Source organism: Lepeophtheirus salmonis, chromosome 5 (genome assembly GCF_016086655.4).
Source record: "Lepeophtheirus salmonis chromosome 5, UVic_Lsal_1.4, whole genome shotgun sequence".
Lineage (NCBI taxonomy): Eukaryota > Metazoa > Arthropoda > Copepoda > Siphonostomatoida > Caligidae > Lepeophtheirus > Lepeophtheirus salmonis.
The window spans coordinates 65,138,112-65,160,911 of record NC_052135.2 but is presented as its reverse complement, the minus strand read 5'-3'; the positions used below and the strand labels follow the sequence as shown (position 1 = coordinate 65,160,911).

At 27.8% G+C, this 22,800-nt stretch overlaps 1 long non-coding RNA gene across 1 annotated transcript; it reads right to left on the bottom strand.

Moving 5' to 3' along the window:
• Window positions 1–9,423: 9,423 nt before the first annotated feature.
• Window positions 9,424–10,341, bottom strand: LOC139905292 (uncharacterized). The gene is made up of 2 exons (XR_011779928.1): window positions 10,175–10,341; window positions 9,424–10,099 (listed from the first exon to the last, which is right to left on the bottom strand). It is a non-coding gene; the product is annotated as an uncharacterized lncRNA (long non-coding RNA).
• Between the last annotated feature and the right edge of the window lie 12,459 nt (window positions 10,342–22,800).

Below are 22,800 nucleotides of genomic sequence, written 5' to 3'. Positions count from 1 at the left end.
CTTAAAACGATTAATATGTCCCTTTTACGCGTCCGAATTTTATCATTCGAGTCCAAGTCCAGTAATATTTGTTTTTCCTTTGAGTTAAAGTCCAACGCAAGTTCAAGTCTTGTAGTTCGATTTCAAATTGAATTACATTTCTTTTTATTTTGAATTGGGGGCGATAAATGAAACTTACAATGTTTGAGGAAAAAATAAAAGACAGAGTACAAGTCAGGACCGAAAAAAACAGACTTGGTTGTGGACAGGTACCTTAACCTATATAGGCTTCTTAGGGTAGTGGTCATTATCAGAAAAGTACGGGAAATAACTTATTCAAGCTGATACAACAGGAAACCCAATCCAATCAATTTGTAATGTGTATTACATAAAGAACTGTCAGCAGTGGCAAATTTATCCGACTATGATCGTTAACTGGACACGTCAATAACGTTTAGATACTTAAATTGTAATTATCAAACAGGTAATTTTAGACAAAATAATGCAGCAAAATCAACCTACTTTAATTTTGTGTATCCTTACCATTAAATATGAATAACTTCTAAATTATTAACATGCGGGGAGGGGGAGAGACAGAAGAAAACAGATTTTCATGTCCTTTATCCATGACCGACAAATCAATTTAACTTCTACAAGCCAATGACAACGTTAAAATTCGTAAAAAAGAAAGAAGGATTCATTCAGAGAGAGACAGCTCCAAATAAGAAAATTTTAAGGGCTTTCACAAAGAATTTAATTCTTTTTTTCAACATATTGGTTCCCATACATTGTGGTCACCTTGAAAGCTTAGAATACTTTACGAATTTAAATACCTCCCTTCCACTAAACATGTTGAAATATGAAATACATATCATAGACTGTTAACTTTTGGATATTATTTTAAATTTTAATTATTGTTGATTTTTTTGTTTGTTTTTAATTCATTTAAACATTTGTAGGCTATTAATATAAATCTGTTTTTCGGTGCAAAAAAAAAAAAAAAAAAGGACAGATTTATACCCAAAACTCCAAAATTCATTCCAATTTTCAAAAGAAATATTGTCTTACATGAACTTATTAGTTGTTTAAGGATTCATGGTTTTTTCTTACGCTTTCCATCAATTTATGAGCAGCGTTTATACATGAATTATATTCTAAAATCAAAGTACCAATGTATGTATTTGATATTACCTTTTTCTTTATATGTTTGTAGGAGAAAATAAAAGTATCTTCGACTGGTACATATGTCAAATATCAGAAGGAATATGCTATGTAGTACAGGAGATGAAATATCTCTTTTCATTCCTTCATATAATATAGATATATACATATATAAATCAAAATGAAAGCTATACTCTCCCCCCTCTCCCTCCACGTCTCTCTAGCTTTCGATTTTTCCCTAATGTTAAATTCATTTATTTGAAATATTGAATGATATAAAATATCATATAAAAGTCTTAAATATTATCTTCGATCTTTTTTCCATATGGGTGTGTGTGTGTCTTCATATGAATGTACATGATATATGGTAGATGGAATCATCATATAGGACTATGATATTAATAATAATAATGAAACGCACTGGTGATTTTTTCAATCATGCCTTCATTATTAAAAAATAGTTTAATTAGGCATATAAAAAAGGGATTAAATCTGATTAAGTAAAAGTATAATATTTTGTAAGCTTAAATCTTCAGCTTATTTTACTTTTTATTTTGCTTTTTTTGTTGGAAAATGTTTTTGGTATTTTAACTTTGTCTTAGATAAAATTGTAAATCCAAATCATTTTTCAGGGATCGACTTTTTGAAATAATAATTAAATAAATAATAACTACAGGTCCTAGCAAATCCTAATTTTGGGACGTCTTTGTAAATGTAGATAATAAATGAAAAAGAGTTTTTTTCATTTCCTCAGTTTAATATTATATTTTACCTACATACCAACGCAAAAATATAGCATTTAATACCAATGAGTCAAATGGACCCATTAAAAGCTTTTACACTTATTAGCAAAACTTAAAACCTATCTTGGGATAAGCAGAGCAATATAAGTTACCATACTTTAAAAGAATAAAGGTTAATATTTCATACTTTTGTCTAAATAAAATACGAAAGCTTATTCCAATCTTGCTTTTCCTTTAAAAAAAGAAAAATATTAATAAACTAATGCAATTTCGTTGTTTTTTCGGATATGAATCGTGTTTCCGTATATAAGTATTCGACTTTTACGATGAATTATACTTTATTTATAGTGACACTTCTAATATAACTCATATTTTCAAATGAACGCATATGAAAAATACCAAAAAATAAATATGTAACTATTAGTTAGGAGTGATGTTAATTGATGAAAATGACCAAACCGCGACCCAATTTTTGATACTGGTAAATTCTACTTCCCTTTACCAACAATCGCTTAAATCATCTTCCCCTAACTTCTTGTTGCCTAAATTTAGTGCACAAAATTTCTCTTTTCAATGAGGCTAAGGCAAGACTCGTTCATTTTATATCTCTTCTCAACCTTGATAAATCCTGGGATAAGAAAATGGTACACTTTTTGAAGATAAATGATGGGCGGAAATTTACGGTTCAGTCTTGATAATAGCAACGGTATCAAAGTTTTCAAGTCCTACCAAAGACTGTGGACAAATTTTAAATAATAGTATCTACGCTTTTGTTGACTCTCCAGTTCTTTTAATAATCAAACAGTTTATTGTGCTTAATCAAATATTTATCGAGAACTATAAAGAAGAGACAATTAAAGAATATATTTTGTTTGGTGTTTCCTCTCGAAAAACTGAAATTTCTCAAGAACAAAAGGCAATAAACGCGTATCTTAGTAATTATAAGTGATTTATAGCACAGAAACTTAATAATATAAGATCTATACTGATAGCCGCTGCAGCAAGGAATACTACATTTTCTTTGAAGATACCAACCTCCATTGGGGCTACTAAGAATTATGCATCCGATGTAATGAAATACTTCCCTCAAATTTCCGAACGACATGAAAAGACTCTTTATTTAAATATTAGTCATAATAAAACGCAAATTAGTGGATGATATTTTCATTCATAGGGGTTCTATGCTATTCTATATTATTTAAGTTTTGATTGCTTTTGCTTTTATATTTTCAGTGAGCATTTTTCTTAATTTTTGTAATGAATAATGTGGTTACATTTATTAATTTTAAACTATAATGGTTTTTTTATCTTTTTTTAATATGAACGCAAATATTCTGGAAATAAAAACTCCGCCCAAAAATCTCGAAAAGTACTTTTTCACTAATAAATATGTACATTTTTAACTTATTTTCCAAGTAATAAGAAGAAACTCGGGAGTTTCATGATAATTTATTCATTTTTATGCTTCAAGCAATAGTCATATAACATTTTAAGTTGATAAAATACAATTTTAAGCAAAAAGGAAAGGTCAAATGTAACAACAAACGTTCAATTCTTCTAAATATTTATTTTAATGTGTGTTTTGGGGTGAACAATTTTTAGGGTAATTGTTAATTCGATTTTCTGTAGTATTTTAATGAAAAGTTGTGTTTGTAAAGTTAAAGACTTCAAAGGGCGTTTTTTGACCTCTATAGCCATTTTAAAATGAGTTTTTTTAGTCCACATTCTCTATTTGTCAAGGGAATCATAAGTTTGTTGTACCTGTCGTCATTTTCAATTAACGTATTAGTAATAATAAGAAATAATATTTAAAGCAAACGTTATAGATCGAAAGTAATGGTACAAACATATATGTTATTTGATTTACGTTTTAATAAAATTTAAATTCTTTTTCCAAAACTCTTAGCAATCTTATTATATAGCTGTTGCACTACAATTAACTCATTTATATGTTTTTTTAACGTACTGTACATCTGTGAAAGCAATGAACCAATTTAAGGTAACTTATATAAAATTTAGTTTGTTTAAAGTATTTCATTAGATGTATACAAATGTATCGCCTTATAAAATAAACTTAAGGATAAAATATGTAATTGGATATTAGTTCTTAATATGGAAAAAACATTAATTATTAGAACATATCTTTTTTATTCTTTAAATATATCTTATTTGTTCTCAATGGTACAATATATTCATATATTATGTGAATAAAACTAGGTTGTTGGTACTAAAGGACGTCATTAAGTCAATTCTTTTAAGTATATGTATTATTTACGGATACATTTTTGATAATTGATAAACTTAATCAAGGTTTAACATTGTTAAATTAAAGTATAATAGTTAAATAGGTTGAGATATAGAAAATACAATACCCCTTCACCAATCTTCATTGAGTACTTCATCCACTTTAAAAATATCAAGCTAGTACTTATTACGATAGAAAAAAACTTATACCTGATGTCCTTGTCAATTGACGTATTTGGAATAATAAGGCAGGTTTCACAAGCAAACGCTATAGATCGAAAAAATTGTACTAACATACTTTTGCTATTTCATTTTACATTGTGATAAACTTTCGCTAGTGATCCGAAAATCTTACTCTAGGACCATTCAATTTTCCAAGAAGTAAATAAATTTCAGTACCTCAAATTAATGTTAAATTAAAAAAAAATTATATTTACTAATGTTTTTGTCCTTCGGTTTGGAAATTTTAAGCAACTCCATTTTTAATTATTTAGTTATTATCTCTACATTATCCGTTTAATACACATCATATTAAATATAATATAGTATGACACATATTTATATACACTTTTTTAAAGTTTACATTAAACACTTATTCCTTTAAATTTTATAAAACCCATGGGTAGCAAAGAATTTATTAGGCTGTCAGCTTTTATATAAAATACTGCATGTTCCAATTGATGTAAAAATGTTGATAAAAACACACCAAAGACAATGGATAGTTGAAGGTAGCGAAACGGACTAATAGGTAGCATATTTGTTCACGTTTATATTATGGACATAATTACATCCTCATTGATGGTTCCTAGGCATTCTTTTGAGGTGTATAAATCCCTCTTGTATGGTTAACAACCTCAACCTTATGCTTTACACCTATCCTGCGTTTTTAGATCAACTGATATATATATTTTGATATAATATTTATGTATAGCTGTTGCACTACAATCAACTTCCGGATCTATCCGGAAGTTATCCGGATCTTTTTTTTTTGTTGAACCTGCATTGTCATATTTACTTTAATTAGAACATATTAGATTGATGGATTGAAAGTTAATAATAAATAAATAATTCTTCAGGATTCCAATGGCTTTTGGAAAGTGTAAAATATAAGCATTTAGTTTATACTTATAAAAAACAAGCATAAAAAGGGGACACTCGTTAAACATTGATTAAGTATATTAATTATCAAAAAGGCATGGGTAAATAATACATATACTGTAAAGAATTGACTGAATGACTTTCTTCAGTACCAACAATCTATCTTTATTCACATAATATATGAATATATTATACCATTGGGAACAAATAAGATATATCCTTAATATGATACTTAACCCGTAAAAAATACCAAACAATTTACGCATAATACTGCTCTTGTCTATTGGAATTATATTTTATCATAATTATATTTTTATGCTTTCTTTACTGAATAGGAGCTTTATTATTAAGAGTTTTCATTACCTATGCCTGAGTATAGTAGAGTCGATTACGTACATATAAATATATTGAAAATCGATGACTATACGAAATAACAAAAAAGAATCCTGCTCGAAGCAAATTACTTGGAGAATAAACAACAATAAAATTATTAATTGTAGCTTATTAAGAAAAAAGCTTGAATTCATTAATCTTTAGCATTTGTAAATATAGGAACTTCTATTGCTTTGTATTAAACAAACAAGGCCATATGCAGAAATTACGACTATTGCATATTTTTTATATTGTGATAAAAAAACAGTGTAAATTTTCCCTCGCTCAGTTTTCTTATGGAATTGGTCATCTGTTATCTTTTCCTCAGCTGTTCTCATTATTATTTAACTCCTGATTAGAAAACTCACATGTCTCTTATATTCAAAATCTGATTGAATGTGCGTGTGTGCTCATTTAAGACGGAAAGTACCTTTGAGAATTTGCTGTGAAGTTATAATTATAAGGTCTTGTTATAATCATATTATAATTGAAGATAAACAACAAAGAAATTCCTCCAATGTACTTGTATATTCCCTTCCCCCCTCCTCTCTCGTCACATCAAAACGTCCTCAAGGGTAAGCTGCTCTCCTAAAAAATATTCAAATTGTCAGGATTACATGTTGATTATTGGTTGTTGTTTTTTTTACATGCACAAAAAAAAACAATTTACATCACTACTTATTACTCCAACAAATCTTTATGGTTACTCTCCATCCCTTATTAGCAAACTCACGCACTTTGTACTTAAATGAAATAATTACGATAACAGGTAATACTATTCAGATTGCCAATCATAAAAAACTTCCCCACTAAAAAAATGCCTAGGATTGACAATGTATACGATTCACTATATTCCAACATAATATTATCGAAGAACGTATAAGTAAAAAATATCATTATGAATCTGTTTATTAATAGAAAATTGTTTTGGACTTGAAAAAATGATAATAATTAATTTATTAAGAAAGAAAGGATCTTCATAAGCTTTCAGATAGGCTGAGTAAATGTTGATATGGGTGAATAGGCACTACATACATACATTAATACTCATATATGATGAATGTATGCCGTATATTTATAAAGAATTTTTCTGGAGGATGACAAATGATTAGGAGATAGACATAAGTTCATTAAAAAAACTATTTACACCAAGGAGAAAGATGACGTTACACTTTTACACCCTTCCATTCATAACCCCCACTCCCCCTCATTGTTCCTTTTTCTCTATTATACATATAACATGAGGCTAGTTTCAATATATATTCAATTTTCTTATTTGAATATTGGAGTGTCATTGTTTTATTATTCATAAATGTACAAGAAAATGTTGGTATATAAATAAGGGTGGATCTTATTTTTGAATTTTTTTGATACTTTTCCTCTTTAACACTAAAATTGCCAAATATTATATTTGACATCATTGCATATTGAAAGTATGTTTTCCTTTAGTTTTAATTAAAATTTAATTTTCTCATTTAAACAGCGATTTTTTTATTTTAATAATTAAAAATGTTTTATTTAAATCGCTAATACTTTATTATAAATATCTTATAAAATAGACCACATTCCATTTTAAAAATAGATACATTTTTGGTAGAGAAACAGGCAAAGTAAAACATTACCTTACCTTACCTTATGATCCCATCCTTACCTAGTATTGTTTATCGTGTTTTTTTGTCAATTTTTGGTGAAGTATGGGGCAAAGAGGCAAATTAAAACTATGAAAGGATACGGCACTTAATCCACAAAAAAACTCACGGATAATAGGGTCTATAGAGCATCTCTGAGTTACTCTGCCAAAAACCGACCTAATATCAATTTTTAATTATACTTTTATGTTTGGTGTCATTTTTGACTCCTTGGCGGTTGAAGCTATAATTTGTTATAACTACTCTAGTACTGGATTCTCAGAATATTACATTTTGATACTTAGTAATTGTTAACTAATACAAATACTTGTTAAATCCGTCGTTGCACTCGTTCTACAATGACTTTAATTAATTGTATTAATCCATAATACATTTTCATTATATTTTATAAAATTTGATTATATATATGTATTTTTAAACATATAAAAGTCATCAAAGTTGGCATTTTTTGATTTTTTTAAGAAAAAAATATACTGACTTGCAAATTTTGGTATATATTAGCCAAATCGTTTAACTTTGATTCACTGACGACAAAACAAAACGTGGAAAGCCAGGATTAATTTAACTTTTTTGATTTAATATTACCTTTATTTTTTCATAGTTATATCGTTGGGTCAAACAAATATTTTTAAATTTAACCACCTCATATTTCAAAGTTTAATAAATTCACTTCACCTTAATATAATATATATATAAACTTACAGATGATCTCTATAAAGATTCTTTTTTGTATTCTTACAATCATTATACGTTCATTATCGATTTAATCTTATACACAGTTTTGTTGTATAGTGTACATACATACTAGGATCTATCTCACAACATTTCGGGATCCGGCTTTCTCGGTTATTCTATAACCGGATGAAATTCCGTACTTAATTATTAGCATAATTAATTGGAACAGGTTATACGTTTTAAAATAATACAAGTCCCAACTCTATCGAAATTAGCTTCGTCATGTCGGTACTTTTTAAGTTTTTTTTTATAATGTTTGTTTTGGTTACATATTTCAAAAAACAACTAAAGCAAAAATGAGTAGAAGACAAGTGTTGGGTAAAATTAACACAGAATTTACTTTTTCTTCACTAAATATTTTTAAAAAACACTTGAATTGCACACTTATTATTTTTTACGAACGAAATTTCTTAATTTTAATGAGTTTCTCCAGTATTCCCGGCCAAACACACTATACCGGGAAATGAGAACCCCTAGTGCATACGTAGAAAGAGGGAACAGGAAAATCAGCGGGGGAGGGTGAAATCCTCTTCTTCTACTTCCCATGAATCAAAAAAAAAATCATTCCCAACGTTCATATCTCATCAATTAAATCCCTTTGCTTAGGGAAACTATCATATAAACACTCAACAACGTCATTTGTAGATCACTTGATTGCATACATATAAACATAAATGCAATAAAAAAAGTTCCAAAAATATCTACTTTGGGAAATGTGTTTTTGTCACTCTCTCCTTTTTCATGGCGTATACACTCATAAATATATATTATTTTGTGACCGAGGAAGCAAATGTACGAGGACTAGAATAGAATTCCATATAAGTTCGTTTAATGTACTTCATTTAACGATCAGTCTCAACTAGAATTCCTAAAAACTTGACGAATACATATTTTTTTATTAATTATAAATATAATAATAGGTAGAAATATTACTTTATGGAATGCATCTTATGTAAGGAGTAAAGAGCTAATAATAATGATTTCTTTTCGTTTTTCGGGGGAAGGGGGAGAGAAAATACACCCTTAAAAAAACAAGTATACTACATAATTTAAACTATTAGTAACAATCCTTTATCGGATTAAAAACAGATTAAATCGACGTGCTCAATACAAAATAATTATATAAACAAAAACACGACAACGTAATTATTAAATAGAAATACTACAATTGGCCTTGGATTCGTATATATTATTGGGTTCCACCACAAGATTTTTATTTGCTACTGCCTGAATTACCATCGTTTGGATTTTAATTATAGATTTATTGGTTAGTGCATTATTTTTGTTTTTTATAATAACCCTATATATAAGCTCTTTTTCAGATAGGCCCTTGTTGAAATATATTTTCAAAATCTTCTTCAAATGTTCAAAGTGTTCTCTGATTGTTGGGCAACATCCCAAAATAAGACTCACACTTTTCTTTATTCAATTGCCACAAAATATCAACATATATATATATTATATATTTAACATCATTTATTAAAATTATTGTTATAGATACATCATACAAAATATACCTATATTAAAATATAAAAATATGAAGGGTGATGCATAGTTGATAAAATATATTCATTAGAACACAAAACCAAAAATTTGGTCAAAAATGTTTATCTTCATACTTTTCGAGGTAAAAGTAATCTGCAACACCTCACATCAATCCAAAGGAAAAAATAAGGGACTAGTGCAATCAAACAATAATATTTCAGTCCATTAAGTAATTTACAATCTTGACATTATCTTGATTACTTCTATTGGTAACTTGTAGATTAAAAGAAGAATTATCTGTGGAATAGTTATTCCATTGCGTTAACATACTTCGTACAAATGCATTTTATTTGGAAAAGAGTCCTACTTCGATTGGCCGATCCGATTTTCCAATAATTTGTTATTATTTGTAAATTTTTGCTCTTTAGTCAAAAATAGTTGCACTGTAGTAATTTTTCCCCACATTTTTTTACTTAAAGCCAATACATCAATCATTATATGAGATATGACGTAGTATCAATGACTCTCTGTTGATGTCACAACGCGGGTAATTAAACAGTCCACAACAGTAGAAGAACCCTTAGTTGGTTATCTACAAAATCCTTGAGTCCTAATACCCTTATTACAGAGCCCCTGCAAATATATAATTTGTTATTCTTATATGAAAAAACATTATTTTTTTAAAAGTTTATTTTCAATATTCATTACTTTATACGAATTTTAGAAATCAAATTAGTGACCATCAATTTTGATGAGGCTATTTGTTGTATCTAAATTAATGGCTACAGTATTACATTAATTTGTAGTAACAACTATAATAAGTAATTGTTCAGAGTCCTTTTGATGAAATAACAAACAAACAAAAAAATTAAAAGAAATAAACAAAGGAACGACTTTGTAAGCAAAATAGTTAAATAAATTCACTAAACTTAGAATAAAAAAATGGCTAAATATACGAATAAATCCTAAATTAAGAATTATTAGGAGATATCAATAATTGCACCTTTCAGTAGCATACTGAAAAGGGTTGGTGATTTTTTTTTTTTTGACTTAAACGAAGAATAAGCTGGTCATACAATATCCCATTTCACTAAAGGAGGGTTAAAAAAGTGTACATACATTAATCAATACGTCATTTAATATACATACTATATGTATATAAGAAAACGATATTTACCTAAGTACTAAAAAAGAAGATATCATCATCGTCTTTTGGCTCGGGTCAAGTACTTCACTTGTGGAAGAAAAATAATATGAGGGGTTAGGATGAAAAGCAAGAATGGAGAGAAAGAGATAATAAATGATCTTGTTTACCAAAAAAAGAAAAGCAGCTGAATAACTAGATGTGTACTTAAAGTATGAATACGATCATATAATAATAACATGTAGAACCCTGTATGTGTGTATGTAAGAAAACGAGAGAAGGAAAAAATGAAAGAAAAAGAGCAGTCCTGTTGTTGTCGGTGATCTATGGTTAGGTCTACTCTGCAATAACCGTGTATATTTTCTAAACTTATTTGTACATACCGGGTGTTTAAAAATGTGTATAAATCCATAATTTTATGTTTTATCTACTAATAATTTTTTAAATTTCATCTTTAATCTTTACAAAAAAAATTTGAAAGCTCAGATATGATACACTAACTTTTCTATTGAATGTATCCTCCTTTGTCTTTAACAACGACCTATAATCAGTGTCTGGAGGCACTACATACGCTGACTCCCTATTTATGGCCCGTCACTGACAGTTGAAAACCTATTTCATAGCGTTGATATTCTTGTGATGTTATCTACAGGCCTTGAACTGGATATGCAGACAAAAAACAAAATTCACTAGGTTAAGATCTGAACTGTAGGGAGTTCTCATTATTTTAGACCAAAAAACAATATTTAAATCAAGCCAATTCTAAACAGATTTAGACGTACAGGCAGGGGCTCCGCCCTGTTTTAAGAATAAGTTTTTATATAGGATAATCTTTTGTCTTACGGTATACTTGCTAATAATGCGCCGGCTACTAAAAGACAACAGTCTGATTCATGATGTCTATATTCATGTAATGTCATGAACAGAACGGGATTGCAGGCAAAAAATTCCCATTGATTTCAGATCTGGGCTTTAGGGAGTTTAAGTTGTTTTTGAACAATAAATCCATTCTCAACAAGGCACTCCTCGACGGAGTTGGATATATGGATAGGTTCTTTGTCCTGTTGTAGGACGTAGTTTTGATCAAGGATAATATTTTTCATACGGAATACTTGCTGATCATGGTCCACCACCTACAGTTAACAACCTACTTTACCGTATTGATATTCTTTTGACAGTGTCTACAGTCTTTAATCTGGATTAGCAGTAAAAAGCATAATCCCGTGTGTTTTGATTTGAAATGTAGAAAAGTCAAATGTTTTTTGAGTAACAAAGGTCCATTCTCATCAAGCCACTTTTGATGAATTGGCAAGGTCTCCGTACTGTTGTAGGACGTAGTATCCATCTCAGATAATATTTTTCTAATGCTATACTTGCTACTCAATGTCACACCTTACCGCCATCGGCCTGATTCATGGCGTGAATATTCATGTGACGTTGTGAAGGTAATGTATTTGTGGCCAAAAAGCATAATCTAGATCTGGACTATCGGGGGGGTAATATTATTTCTGACCAGGAAACATTCGAGCAAAATCATTTTTTGACAGTTTTGGACTTATGATTGAGGCCTTTTACTGTTATTCATGGTAATTTATATTTGAGGATGTTTTTGGGATGTTTTTGGAGGTTTTGAGATAAAATAATTATAATGATGTGAGGAATATTATATTTATTAAAATGATCAAACAGTACATACATACGTCCCGTACTGCTCCGTTTTTGAAATACTATTTGTTTCCGAGTGTTGACAATACTAAAGAGGTTTGTGAATATATATATATATATAAAATGTTCCTGGTCAATTGGAGTTTCACTGATTAATTATAAGAAAACACAACAGTATATAAATTACACCAACTAAGCTAGGAATATTGTGTGAAGTCCATATATATAAAGTAAATTTATTTCTCTAGAAATCACTTGGGCGCAAACCGACACAAACTTAGTTCAATAGAATAATTTCCCCACTTCCAAACCCCTTTTTTTGCAACACTCTGTAGAATGTATGTGCATGGGAGAAGAAGCTGACGATCATAAATCCCCCTCCTCTTTTATTCCAACATACTCCTCATCTATGAACATTGTATGTACAACCACAAATATGTGTGTTTGTGTTTAATCTCCATTGCTGGAAGGCTTTTTCTTCTTGTTCTATTATTATTTTTATTGTTATTATTCTTAAAAACCATAAATGTGTATGATATGAGTAAAAGAAATGGGGAAGAAAAAAAAACACAAGAAATTAGTCCAGTATGTTATTATTATAATAAAGAGAGATGTCTCCTTATTCAATATTTAATAAAGACAGCGTGTTTAAATTAGAGTGGGTCCAAAATCAGATCTTGATTTTAGATTTGATGTTATATAAAATATTTAATTTTTTTAAAATAACATTTTGTATTTTCGTAATTTTGTACATCAAAAAAGCATTAATATTTTTTTTTTCTATCAAAATATTTTATTTATCATCATTAATATCTTATTAGTAGTTATTAGTCATAAAAATAAGGAGGGTGATCTTTACAATAAAGTAAATGGGTTTTGTCATCCTTAAAAAGAAATCAATACACAAAAAAATATATATATATTTTAAAAGTGTAAGGTATTGGGAAACCTCTTAAACCCACTTTTTAGAGCTCATATTTTCCAAAAATTATTTGAATACCAATACACACCATTTTCTGATACCTTGTTTCAAAATTAGAAATATTTGATACAACCACCTTAAAACGACCCACCATAGTCTACATATGTAAAAGGCAGTGATTCTATAATGAAAGAATTTGAGTTGATGGTTTTCCTAAAAAAAGAAAATGGATATTGTTAATTATGATATTCTTTCAATCCAGTTTAAAATCTTGGTGGTATCGTGACAAAAATGTACGATGCTAAATGATGCTACATAGAAATTAGTCAGTGAAGTCTTCATCAATTTATTTTGACCAAAAAAGGATCCCTCGAGTATGTTTACTAAAGTAATAAATACTATAATAATTCTTAAATTCAGAAAATAGAAAAATTATTTCCGTGCATCAAGTATATATTTAAATTTGAATAAACTAATTCATATGGTAGATTGAGATACTTTAATTCAATATTAGTAAAATCGATACATTGTAAAGGGTTCAATAATTTTATAACTTTTTCAGAGACCAATAACAGGGACAGACGAGGTACAACCCTACCTCACTGTTCCTTATTAGAAAAGACAGAATTTTCAATTGTTTTTTTATAAACTTCATATGAGATTCTTCTCACAGTTCCAGAAACATTGGTAAAAGGAAAAATATGCACTTTAAAACATTTCATATTCCTCTTAGTGAAATATAACCTAATGTGTAAATTGTCTAAAATATTTTTCAAGAACTGATATCAAAGAAAGGTTGATTTTAAGTCCCATATTACGTCCAATACAATTCACAAAACTATATATTTGGAAGAAAAAGTCAACGAATGGTTCACATGACCTTGATATGATGCAAGAGAAGCCACTCAATCGCTCTTCATGAGGATCTCATTTCATCCAAAAAATATGAATAAATATAAAGAAGCTTATTACTTCATCATATGTATATTTAAAGATGGACTTAATTATGTTTGCTGGCAATGATGCATATATTAGTTGTTGTTAATGTTATTAATTAAATAAATATATCTTTTTTTCTGTGTTTCTATACAATCAAGACCGGTGCTAGGATTTTTGAATATTTATATTAATTTTCCCACAGATATATTTTTTTCCATCTCTAAGATAGATTGATCTTTAAAGATATATATGATATAAGAATTTTCATTTATCTTAAACTTAATAAAATGTATTTCTTCATAAATAATTTAGTTCATTTTTAATGGAATGCAATTTTTTTTTAAACAATGGTAATTGATTTAATGCCTTCTTTTTAACAAGGAATTTTTTTTTAAATATATCAATATTTAGTATAAATATATTTTTAAAGTAACATTTTTATTTATTTCAAAAAGTCTTCTAATACAAATTTTTTTCAATAATTTATTACATCAAAACGTAAAAATCTAGTCATAGGTAGACGTTATTTTTTCACAAATTTTTTTCAATAATTCATTAAAATTTTTGATTGACATTCCCTTTTTCAAACTTTAATAACCCCAAGAGGTGTCCCACATACACAGGTCTGAGTACAAAAGAGTGGAGAGATATATTTAATTGCTGAAGTAAAAAAAAAACTTTTGACCTTAATAAAAGGTACTATGGAAGGGAAAAGTAAATCTCTGGTCCTTCTAAATTCAACCGTCCGAAGAATGATAATACAATGACGTTCATCTCGATTGATTATCCATTTAGGGCGAGCTCATAATATAGATTAGATGAAAAACTAACATGGAATGTAAGTATGTATATAGTGAAAAATGTAAACACTTTATTAATTAATGAGGCAATCAGCATTTTCTTCCATTATACTTTTATTTACTTATTACTAAAGTAAATTGATTAAATTTTCATATTTATTGCTTTAATTTCGATTAAGATTTAGAATGCATTTATGGATACAGGCTTCTTCCTTTATTGAAAATAGATTATACGAAGAATTTGACAATGATTTATGAATTAATTTATAATTGACTATGTATTCACTTTTAATTTTACATATGTATAAGCTTATTTACAAATAAGTATACACTAATGTGTAGGCTTATTTTTGCAATACTGTATAATACACTAAGACAAAATAATAACAAGCTTGGTAATTCAATCAACAATAAAAAAGGAATATTTCTATTTAAACTCATAGCACATAACAATCTTTATTTTATCTCTCAACCTTTCTAAGACAGAAGAAAAACAAAAAATGTCTGTCTATTCCCCATTTATGAATGTGTAGCGATATTCACATCTAACCAAAAATAGCGTGAAATCAGCTAATCAAACCGATGACTAAAATTATATACATAACATTCGTTAAAATTAGCCACTAACCAACTGGGTTTATAAAAAAAATATACTAGCTATGCGAAAAATTTACATCCCCGAAATAAAATATTTTCTATATTTTAGTATGTATTTCTATTGAAGTTATAAACTTCTAAATAAAATGCAGTTCCATAAAACTGTCAAGCCCGGATTGATACAATAGATGTGTACATCTATAATTTAACCTTATCATATATATCAAACCTTTCATTAATCTCAAAAAGAAAAAAATACAAAAATCAGTAAGTTATTCTTAACAACTTTGATTATTTGTATTCATTTAAAACTAGGAAAATTGTTCCTAGAAACTTAGCATCTTTTTAACATTCTTTGAGTTCAACTTTGCCACGTGAAGAATACTAATAAGAAAGAAAATAAGTAGAAAATCTATAGTTGACAATGCTTTAACATGTTTAACGATTACCAATATATGTTATACATATATAAGATCCTGTTAGGACCAATAAACCACTAATACTGAACTCTTAAAAATATATAGAGATATTACTGGCTATCTATTGCATAATTAATGGCAAATATTATAAATATAATAATGATATATAATTAATTTAAATCCGGATAGCAAATGGTTTTTAATTTGTTGATATCCCTTTAAATTAAATGAAGTGTAGAGACTTAATAAATATAATACTAACAAAGAATGAAATTTTGATTAACAATTCTGTAACAAATCTAACATCAATGCTCGTATAATGTTCTCTGTATTCATGATACATTTTGTTACAGAAAAGAGGAATCATGTTCGGCAAAGTAATAAGTGGAATAACTTTGAAAAGAAAGATTGTGCTTATGATTAAAGAAAAATATAAAGTTAAATGGTGCAGTTAAAATAGTTCCAATATTAAAGATATGTCTTATATATACTATTTTCCCATTCTAAACCATAAAGCATTTGAAATCGTTAATTATTGCATATTGACTTTTTGAAATCCCTAGGAACATACAAACATTATTCAAATTTAATACAAAATCTTGCTTATCCCAAATGTAGAAAATATTATAGACAGCCTCGTCTACAGGATGATATATTTGGCGAGGGAGCTTCAATTTTTAAATTTTATGGAAAAAAATTTAAACATTAGAAAATTTAAATTTTGTAAATTTTTTTTTAAGATTGCGTTTTTAAGCAAAAAATTTCCAAAAAATTTAATTATATGAAACAAAGTTTCTAAAATTAAAATAAATTTCTTAAATATTTAAAAAAAAAAATCTAAAATCTACAACAATTCACGAAAATTTAAATTTTTTGAAAAAAAAGTTCCAAATTAAATATTTGGAAAATAAATTAAATCAAAAGTTATTTTCAAAAAATTTTAAAAATCTAAAGCTGTTGATACAAAAGATTTTAGGCAAAAAAATTCAAAAATTGTATTAAATTTTTTTGGAATATAATTTCTAATTCACAGCTTGTAACAAAAAAGTCAATGTTTTGGAAAATCATGGCGCTTTTTATTTAATTTAAATTTTTTTGAAAAAATATTAAATTATCTTGTAAAGAAACAAAATTCCTTAATTAAGGGGTTGGGGGTGCTAAGCCATTGAGCCACCCTAGCTGAAGCCCTTGATGGAATATTGATATTTGTCTTGTTTTTAAATGACTTTTTTCTTTTCAACTACTACCTATGTTATCTAATAATATTTTTTTAAAACTATTATAATATATTTGAGTGTAACTATTTCATATTCTATAAAAAAATACAATTTCAGATGATACTTTTACATACAGTTTTTAGTAGTCAGGCATAAGCAAATAACTATTTTTATTATCAGAAAGAATAAAGATACACTACCAACCATTATCATGCACAATACGAACATATTGTCCAGTTTTATAGTAAAGTTGTAGTAAAACCACCATTCATTTGAAAATATATTTTTTTGTCTTTGTTTTCAATAAACTATATTTCATTAAATTGAATATATAATCTTTAAATATCCTCAACTTAACAAATACATTACGTAGAAAAAAACTAGAATGTAACTGTCGATTGATTGAAAAAAAAAATCCCTTTTCATTTAAAGAAATACCAGTGTCTTAATGAGTACAGACATGAATAATTTTTGATGTATGCTATTGGAAAAAATAATATCTGAGAGATAGATTTGTGAACATATAAAGAAATAAATATTTGATTAACAGATTATATCATTTGAAAATAAAACAATTGTAATGGTTTCAAGTTTGTTTATTCTCTAATTTGGGAAAATGATGATATTTAGTAGCTTACAAAATTTTCAAAAGATAAATAATTATGAGATATTTAATATTGTTTGACATCTTAGCTATTAAATAAAATAAAATTTTGTTAAAAAAAAGAACAGTAACCAATATTAAATTTAATTTATGGAACGATGGTGTCCCTTAGGGATAATGTTTTGCGAAAAGTAAATGGCTTAAGTCAAAAAATGGTTTCTAATTGTACAAAAACATTGAAGAAAAGTCTGAACAGTTTTGAAAAATATTTAATAGGCAGCTCAACGGCCCTACAGTTTTGAAAATTTACACATTTAAATAAAAAACTTTGTTACTCCTTAAATAATGTCCATAGGTATACCTCAAATTGAAGCCTTTTTGTACAAACAATATATTGAGCTGACTGAATTTACAATAAAATACATTTTTTAACAATTTAAAAAAATTATTACATATATTTTGAAAATAACTATTAGATTACAATAGGCTAAATAAGTATTAAGAGGCTCATGAGCTAAATTTAAATCAACTTCAGTTGACGTTATTTTCAACATATATGTCATATGATTTATTTTGTGCATGTCAGCTTTGTTTTGTTATGACAACTAATTGTATTTGTTTATTTTTGCTGTTTCATACCTTGTCAGTGAATCTCATGACCATATATGATAAAAGGATATTTATTTTTTGACAAAGAAAAAGAAAAACACGCCTCAATTAAGTTGGTAATTATTAGCCAATTTTTTTCGAACTGTTGAAATTTCCATGGCTTCTAACTTAAATAATATGTATTTCAAGTTCAACTAAGAACATTGTTCTGACTAGGAAATAGTTGTCTATAAATTGTTAGATTATAAAGTGGTACTTTGTAAATTTCATGATATATATAAGCAGTTGGTAGTCAATTTAGTAAATTTTCTGATCTGTTGGACTGTTCTGTATTCAACAGTAAGGAATTGTTTACAGCTTGACAACAAGTATGTAACTAAAATTCAATCAATCACCGTTAGGGGAAATTGTTATTAGTCAAAAAACATTTTTATGTTTGTGGAATAATGCCGTATAAGTCTTATCTGAAGTATAATGTGTTTAATAAATTTTACAGCATATTTACTGTTTCTTGTCATTAGAAATTTGCACATAAGACAAGGTGTTGAGATCTTCCATTAGGCCAACAATACTCACACATAGGTATATACATATCATCAAAGCAAAATATATTTTATCTGATGCACTTTTTAAGATTACAGTTATTTGAACGAAAATCATGGTAATATTTGGGATTAACAGAGATTACCGATATTGAAATATATATGTTATGAGTTTAAACATTTATTCCATCGTGGATTTTGGAGTATTGAGAAGGAAATCATCATCCTACATACATACTTTTGAAAAGCATTGTTATTATTGAAAGGAAACAAAACAAAGAATCACTCAAGTATTCAGTATGGTCGATGTCCCTATATATTTCATTCCTAACAAGAGTAGATTGGTTATATAGAATTGAATAATAACATGATCACGTGTGAAAATATGTATGACACGTGATGCTTAAAGAAATGTTTATTTTGAACAAGAGTCTTGAGCATTTTTTCCAATCATAATAATTCATAACAATATTAGCGTTACTAACTCGTTCATAACCCAAAATTTACTTTGTATACGTTAATATCCTTATTAAATCTCTCAACCTTTCTAACAAGAAAAAAAAAATATTAGAAAAAAGGCTCAGAATTATCTAGAACTTAGCTCCCTATTCCACAATGTTAGAATCTTTCGTATTAAGTTGTATGGATGTATTCACTAGTAAACATAAGTGGCAACCAACTATGAAGGACCAGGAAGTCAATTTAACGTCCCTATTCGCAAATTTCTATTTTTGCATTAAAATACTACTTCAGTGGTTACTAACCTTTTCCTTGTGCTTTTCAATAGTCAATTAATTAAAACAGGCGTAAAAATAACAAAATGTATATTAAGACGTCACATTGACGTCCTATCGCTTTTTACTAGTGTATATATAACTCTGTAATAGATGTATAAGAATTAAAATAATAATATTCACTAATAAAACAATAGAAATCATAAAATATCCGCTACGATGGACTAATAATTTAATGCTTACTTACGTAGACAGTAAACTTTTAATTTATTCATTTGCACGCCTTTATGAACGTAGTGTTACCAATATATGTAGCCTGTCAACACAAAATCAAGCTAGAATGAGCGTGGATTACATTTTGTAATCTTTGACGAATTATTCTTAATTTCAATCTATATAATATTCTTAGTAACCCTTTGGAGAACTGTCAAATTTCACTTAAAGTACCCAAAATTGATTGTCATAATAAAATAATAAACACATTATTTTATCTGAAAGAAAGTGCGGGCCAATATCCGTCTCTTAAAATAATCTCAAACACTGCTTAAATTATCAGTTATCTTTACTCATCCCACATATATGAATACAGATAAACACATATACATATGTCAAAGATTAGTTGCTATAAAATTCCATTCAGGCCTTTTCTTTATTTTTGTTCAATATGTTCTGATGTTGATTTACAAAATATGTAAAATTTGAGCTAAATCTCAGAACACTTAGATGAAAAATAACCTTACAAAAAAGTTATGATATGGTTTTTGATGTTGCCACAATAGCGTAGTACTCACTACTAAATTTGTATAATATATGAGATGCAGGCACGATAAAATAAAAGAACACGTATATTAATAAGGTGATCCTGACAATTTGAAGAATTTTTGAGAGAGAGCAGCTTAAAAGTCATGAAGTTTTATTAAAACAGCTGCTAGCAGTAATGATATGAAGGAGAGTTAAACAATTCCCAGTCCGTATCTTGCAATGAAACAGACAGGAATTATCCTGATGTCAATTTACAATTCTATTTAACAAATCCTTCATATTACTATCTGTCTTTCATGTGCATACAAACTAGTAATTACTTTATACTTTGATGTTCACTCTGCAATATTGAAATGACTCCTTACTCATTCGCCCTTATAAGCGTATTCCTTCACTGATTTCCATTTTTCTACATCTTCAGTTCGATAGCTGATATACAATAGTAAATACTAAAGATAAAATACGAACCTATAATATAAAATGTTTGCGACAAAATGAGCTGTTACTGCTGAATATTATTGTTAGATAGGACGATTCATTGATCTCAAATTATATGTTATTAACAACAATTTATCCTTATTATTAGGTAGCATTGCCATAATTATAAAATACACCAGAAAATTTTCAATGTAAAACAATTCTTGGGTTACCTCCAATGGTACGATTAAATTGAAGATAAGGAAAAGAAAAAAAGAAAAGTATTTTTCCTTTTTTTAAAGCGTGATTAAAAAAAAATGTTGTTGCGCGCATAACCCGCAAATAAAAAAAGTGAGTTATTTACACTGTACTTGACATAATCACTACCAGGTATTACTATGGGCAAAGCAAAAAAAAAAAAAAGGCAGGAGAGTGATTGCATAAAGCTAAAAATGGGTACATATTCCATTTCACGTAGAGTCTTCTTCACTGAACTATTGGGCGTCGTGAAAGTCGAGTCTCCTCCTCTTGTTTTCTTTTCCTTTTCTAACATGCATACACTCATAGTAATACCACTACATAAATACAAAAAATGGGCGCGAAGAGTTTTTCTTCAACAAAAAAAAAAGGAAGAGGGAAAGAGAAAAATACCTCTTGCTGTGTTTTGAGATCCTGTTTGTCTACCTACCCATACCCGTCCCTCGGGTAGGCTCAAAACAAAATTATACACTTTTGGGGCATTATATTTGCAAAATACTAACAATGGGTCATATTTTGGGCGTTCGTAATACACCCACCCGCCTCAATTTATTTATAGGGACAAAAGATATATATATATATATAAATATTTATAAAAGAAGCTGTTGTTGGTAATTCAAGAAGAAAACAATAACAACAAAAACAGCTACTGCACAACCCCCCACTACCAAAAAACTTATTCGTTTTCATTTTCTTCTTCCTTCTTGCCTTACCCAAAAAATGATGAGTCATAATTTTTGTTCTAATGACCCTTAAACAGAAATCAAACTTTATACATATATATATATAATTTTTAAAGAAAATATTAAATCATTTAAATATGAGGACCTTAGGATATGATTCCTGCATTTTTAAAAACATACTTCTAAACATCTATATTTCTTGTCAAAAGTGATTACCTAAAAATATCGTTTTTAGGTATACAATAAAAATACGCAACTTTCTAAATATTTAAAAACCACTAAACCTAACAATGCTTTCAAATATTTTTGATTTTGAGTTTTTAGCAGTACAATCTTAATGTTTTTATTTTTTGTAAGTGAAAGTTGATAAGATAATTTCAATCCAAATATAAATAATGTATACTATTTATCGCAGTATCATTTTTATAACGATAAATGTATACATTTTGGAGTCCTATTATTTATGTAAGAAGATAAAATGCTTATCAAAGACAGAAGTATCTCAATAAAATTGAACTTCTTAAACTCTTATAATTGTTGTAAGGGACCCTCTAAAGATTTGAGACAGTCTTAGTAAGCCACTTTGAAATAATATAAAATAAAATAATATTTATTGGCCGAACCTATTTTATGTAAAAAGATAAAAGGATTTAGTACTATTCGCTATCCTATTATTACGAAATATTAAGAGAAAAATGTTTACAATGAATTACTTTGAAAATTTATATTTATTAACTTCTGTATTTTAATTATATGTCTTTATTTACATTAAACATTTTAATGTTTGAAAGGTTTATATCGAACTTCTCTTACAAAAATGTTGCGTTCTGTAAAAGTCTCAGAACCTTTCATTTTTTATAAATATATAGGTTTTTAAATAATACTGGGTTATTGCTGATATTAATGCTTGAATATTTGTAATTGTTAACGCTTCAAAATGAAGACTACGTGATCAGTATTTCAACAAGGTTGCAGTTGGCATAATTTTTTTGTCTATTAGGAGCATTAAATATTTAGTTTTA